The 6,000-nt window shown below is 41.4% G+C and overlaps 1 protein-coding gene across 1 annotated transcript in view; it reads right to left on the reverse strand.

Moving 5' to 3' along the window:
- LOC109993547 (helicase ARIP4-like) overlaps positions 1–6,000 on the reverse strand; it is a 71,336-nt gene extending 65,336 nt beyond the window's left edge. The window contains exon 1 of the mRNA XM_065960942.1: positions 5,864–6,000. The gene's annotated coding sequence lies outside the window, so the exon portion shown is untranslated. The remainder of the gene's footprint in view (positions 1–5,863) is intronic.

The raw sequence follows: 6,000 nt of genomic DNA on the forward strand, positions 1-6,000 counted from the left end.
AACTATACTGACTGGTGCAAACACACACACACACGCAAACACACACAGAGCACAGTAATTTAGACACACAGATATAGATAAACAAGAAGACAGATGAGCACGAGGTGCAACCGTGGATACTGGTCAACAAATGACTAATGTCAACAATAACAGGTGCAATTACTTACACACACACACACACACACACACACACACACACACACACACACACAAACAGAGACAGAGACCTGCACGCACACACACAAAGACACAGTATGTGACCGGTCTATTTTGGCGTTCGTTTCCCTTAGTAATCTCTAAATTAACAAGTGACTCTGCAGTTTTGTAAAACAAATTAAAAACATTGATAATGTGAATGCTTTTTATTTCCCAAATGATAAGACCACAATAGATTGCACAGTATCATTTGTTACTATAAGACGGGTGAAATTCACCATTCACATTTCACAAAGAAAACAAAAAAAGGTTACCTATAATTCTTTTGTCTGATAAAAAAACAAACATTTGAAGACACCACTGAGGGCTCAAAGAACGATGATTTCTATTACAGATAAAGTAAATATTTGTCAGATAATGAAATCATCTTTAGTTGCAGTAAACTGGACTGCGAAGCTTTGATTTGTCTTTAATTTCAACGACAGTCAAGCCCGACCAATGAATTGGCTGGCCGATAACATCAGCCGATATTAGTGTATCCAGTGATTATCGGTATCGACTCGTTGGTTTTGTAGTACTTTAAGCCATCTGGGATACCAAACTGAAACACACTGAACTAAAAAAGACATGAAACAAAAACTGCTGAAATGTAAAGTATGATAAAGTAATCTAGGAAAGTACTTCCTGTTTGATGTTTAAGGATTTTTTTTTAAAACTACAGCCTGCCATGTCACCACTGTCATCACCCTAAAGGTTGGAGTAAAAAGAGCAAACAGGATAAAGAAGGCTCATAGAAAGACACATTCCTTCCATTTCAGAGAGATCTACAACTCTCTCTAACAAATCCCAACAGGCTTCAATAAAAGCCTTGTCTCCGAAGAAAAAGTTCTGAGTAAGAATGTATCGAGAAAGATGACGTTTAACCATTAAAAGTTAAGACATCCCCCCGCAGGATGAGGCCCTGAAGGGAGTTCCTTTTCCTCAACGACGGCTTGTTCGAGTTCTCCATTAAAGGAAAAGCAGTCGAGAAGATAAAAAGGCAACCATATGCTCTGTCATTACGTGACTACAGCTTACAGCCCACACACAGCCTTAAGGTGCAACACTCACCTGTGTCCATGTACCCTCTGATCCTTCAAATACCTTTATTTATTCCACTGTACAGCTGAGTTGTTTCTGACTACATCTTTCTTTTAAACAATACTTCTTGTTGTGTATTAAACTGTGGGATGTACTAAGAGGTGTTTCTTATGGCACAATCGCACTAGGCCAAGTTGTCCCTTAATTGCCCCCCCCCCCCCCCCTTTCCATTCCCCCACTGGCCTGTACTCACACTGCTCCAGGACTTATCGGGCCTGAGCATGGTTACCTTTTGTAGCATGCATAACACTGCAATACAACACATGCATGGCTTTATGTGGTCATGAAGCATGCTTTACAAGACAGGCGGACTAATTAAAAAGTAGATAAATAAAATAAAAGGGACGCGCATTTGAGACGGTGTCTGCACATCGAAGAACAACAAAGAGAACAGGAGTTCAAGGCGGTGATCTATTAACTTCATGTCCAAGTTGTGAACCTGTGCTTGTGTTGTGCAACAACTGTACCGCACACCTCTTCCAAGCATGCCAGGGACAAGGAGGTGTACCGGGCTTGAGCACGGAACGGAGCACTCCCACTAGCCAGACGAACTGGACTTTGAGGGTGAAAAGTGCTTAGGCACGGTACGGACTGCATAGTGTGAGTGCGCCCTAAATACTCAATAAACCAAATGTCACAGTTAAGGACACGTTGTGAAGTATGAATGGGATCTGTGACCTTTGAGTTGTGAGACCAATCCTCCGACAACTGAGCCCCCCCGCTGCCCTGTTACACTTTCATCCCTTTATCCAGCTCTCCTTACATCTCTTAATTCCAGCTCCAGTTTCAGACAGTTTCATGCAATGCACATGAAATTACATTTGTAATGCATAGGGATTCCATCTCTTTCCTAAATCTCTTGCCTCTTGTAATGACAGAAGAAAACTAGAGATTGCTGACCCTAACCCAAAAAATAAATCACCTCCCATAAAAGATGTAAAAGCAAACTAAGCGGAGTATAGTGTGTGCTCTGTCTGCTCCCCTACATGTTGTTTTTAAATGACTAAAACATGAGAAGCAGGGGAGGTCAGTGTCTCAGTCGCCCTACATTCCAGCGCACATCTTCCCTCCCTTTCTGCTCGGGTGGATTAGACTCTCTGGCAATAACGAGCGAGGGTTAAAACTTAAACTAAATCTCTACTTCCATCTTCACACCCTGCTGTGATGCTTCAGTCATCTCCGAGTATGAGCGGAGGAGGTTGGTCAGATTCCATCGCCCTACATCTATCATTCTCCCACCCTCGCTGGTTTACAAGCTCTGCAGGTCAGAGAGATGCGGGTGCTTCCATATGTCCCCCCCCCCCGCTGTTTTGAACTATCAGTTCAGTGAGTCTAATGCCAACCTAATTCCCTTTATGATCTCATCTATCGTATAGTTTAGACCAGTGGTTCCCAACCTTTTTCTGGCTTGTGACCCGAAGACTTAAACTAAAACTCTAGGGGAGTTCCAAAAACAGGAGAGCATCTGCAGTGACTTTGTTTCCCATCATTCTCAATTTACCTTCTTTCCCTATACTTAAACACAACACTTCTTTTGTTGTCCTTGTTTTTCATGGAATCTAATAAAAATGTTTTCTATGCAAACAAAATACTTAAATCTACAAAATGACCTTCACATATCAGCTTAAACCTGTCTCACTGTGCTTTTCTTTCTTCACCACCTACCTGAAAGGTGTTAAGTATCAACATTTAACAGCATCATTTGAAATGGCTCTTTTAGCTGGTCCACAATAAAAGCATACTCTTAAATGTGCAGTTTTGCCACACAAAAATAACCACAAATGATGCAAAGGGATTGTGTAACCGGAAAGCTGAATGTGGGAATGTCAAGCAGAGCTGCTGCCCTTGACTTCAATGTTCATTTTCACTTTCATAAGTTGTCTCCAGTGGCGTTTTGGCAGTACGTCCAACCAGCCCACTACCATAGACATGTCAAGACGTCAAAATAAACAGGATCTGGGTATCAGCTAGACCTGAATCAAACTTGCATTCAAGAAACCTGACGCACACGCACACACAAAATACTAAAGTATAATCAGAAATGACAAGCCTTCGTTGGATTTGGGGGTTTTCAAAAAGACAACATTATTATATGTGGCAGCAAAATTTAAATCTTAAAATGAGACACATGTTTTCTGAAAAATTCAAACATCTCGCAAGTTCAAAGCCAGACAGTCTGGTGTCAGAAAAAGAAGCACCACACACAAACACATATCTCCAGAGCCCAAAGCAGTACAAAAAAACCAAACTTTGAAGCCTAATGCTTTCACACATGCACAAAATGAATGAAAAATTCCTGATATTTGCAGGAGGAGCTGCATGTGTGATTGCAAACAGCTGGATTTCTCAATCTGCCAGCCCCTTCGTATTCTTAAATAGAAAGTCCGAGCTAGCGCCAAGTCTCACTCTTAAAGTTTTTGTTGCAGGGACTTTTGTCTAAAGCGGCAATTTTACACTCATATTCAACAACACAGACAGAAATCCATACTGTGAGCAACACCCACACTGACCTCAATTGACCAAAATGAACTCCAACAAGAAATGGCTATTGATTTATAGGCTTGTCTCTCACTTTTCATCTTTTCTCTTCAGCTCTCACTTTCTCTCTCCGCCTACATAAGAAGCTCACAACTTTCTGCAAAGGTTTTAAGCAGAAGTTCTTATTCTGGGGAATATGGGGAAATAACTGATGTACAATGAGCAACATCACAGAGGGTAAATAGAGACATGGTCTAAAAAAGTTATCTAATTGGAGAGTTATAACTGAAACCCTCCAAAACATCCGGGGTGTAGCACATTAGCTGAAACCAGCATAACACACAAAGATCATCTTCTGCACTATTGACTTGCATTGTGGGTAAAACATGAACCAGTTGTGTCTTTTTTGCAAACTCTCCATTGTGAGCGCCTTGAAATATCACCAAAGTAACATTTGTTGTGTTTTTAAAAGTCAATTCAAAGTTTTAATCAAACTACCACTCTTGTGCTCAGTTGTCAAGAAATTCAGTCCCTCTAAGCTAGCTCCAACAAATATAGTTTTGCGTGGTCTCTGAGTAAGTTAGCCTCGTTACTATGGGTGCAACAAATCTCAAGATAATATCGAGCCATGTGGAACAGCATCCACAGTTCAGTACGGGCTTGTGAATTGTAGTTTTTGGGGGGGGTTTTGCGTACAACGAGCCTCCATGCATTATGTTTATCTCCAAATTGGCTCTGTTGGTGTGTGCCTGTGAGTCAATGAGCTGGGGTAAGAAAACACAGGAAGAGAAGAAGAGGACAACAGTAACACTGGAAACACTTATGGAGTTCGACTAAGTTTATATCAACAGACTGCAGCAGGCTGCAACGTTACTAACATGACGATTACTACTGATTGTTGTCAGACTCACACCTATAGCCACCGGCTGTTACCTGTGTGATAGCAGACGAGGTGAGAGTGAAGAGTTTTAAACAAAGTTACCATACACAATGAAATATCAAGACTTTACAACCCGTTTCTGTATGAAAGTCTGCAAAAAATATATAAATATATATTCTAAAATACTAAAATGTCTTCCTATTTGTACAGCAGGTCTACATGGCACTAATTAAACGCTGCCTTCTTTTCATTAAGACTATACATCATACGCCAGTAATGTGTATAAATGCAAAATTAGTAGAAAAAACGGCCCGCGTCCGCAGAACCAGACCAAACCTGAAAACCTTGATTTAAAAATATTTGGTATGTAATGAACTGTAGGCTGTTTTGTTGCAGTCCTACTATTTACACACCTTCTAAAGTAGGCCACTTCGTCCCTTTAAGTCCTCAATGGCACAGCAGTAACACCTCTTTGACTAAGTAGGAGGCTAGCAAAGATAAGCCTACACTACAGTTATGGTTTCTAATAGGCTACTACTTGCAATAACAAGCCTACAATCTTTGTGATTACAGCTGATCTTACTTCTCGATATCACCATGAAGTGATGAGTCAGCTGGATGCACTTAAAAGTGCTATACTGAGCTGTGAGCCATCTCGAGCCTCGCTGTCTGTTATTTAACTGACCCATTGAACTTACAACAACTTTGGGGGTTCAAATGCACTCTGCACGAAAGTGATCATAACTGATGTATGCGATAATGGAAATGTAAGGCGACTGACATGACATTTTAACCACTAATTTACATAAGCCTTTACGTAAGCCTCTTCCATTCTGGTTTGCCCTCATAGCCTAACTGGATGTTAGGTAACACACAGACACATATTAGGTTCTCGTTCGTATCAACGAGGCTATTTAACCCCACTGACGTGTCAAGTGAGTGTGCTGTCCTGGGTGTCCCGCGGTCACGGCTTGTTCCGAGGGCTTGTTGTGGAAAAATAAAAGGAATACCGCGTGGTTGTTTCATAACACGGAAGGAGGCTGCAACAGCACTGCAGACAGGAGGAAGCACAAGTGCAGCATGCTCCTCTTTTGTCTGGAGCATAATTGACGCTCCGTGTTTCGGACTTAAAGAAAAAAAAAAAAAAAAAGAGCAAACAGAAAGAAAACACTGAGAAGCGGAAATGAAAAGCCGGTATGTTACTCTCACCTTCTGTCCCCGTTTCTTCGGTGAGTCTCTCCAAGTAAAAAGCTGTGTTTTCAGAAGTGGGGAATGAGATGCTGGGCAGGCTTGGTCGCCTTCACTCATTCATCAGTTTTCCTGCTGAAAGAGGAGGGCCGGTGCTG

The sequence above is a fragment of the Labrus bergylta genome, chromosome 12 (assembly GCF_963930695.1).
Source record: "Labrus bergylta chromosome 12, fLabBer1.1, whole genome shotgun sequence".
Lineage (NCBI taxonomy): Eukaryota > Metazoa > Chordata > Actinopteri > Labriformes > Labridae > Labrus > Labrus bergylta.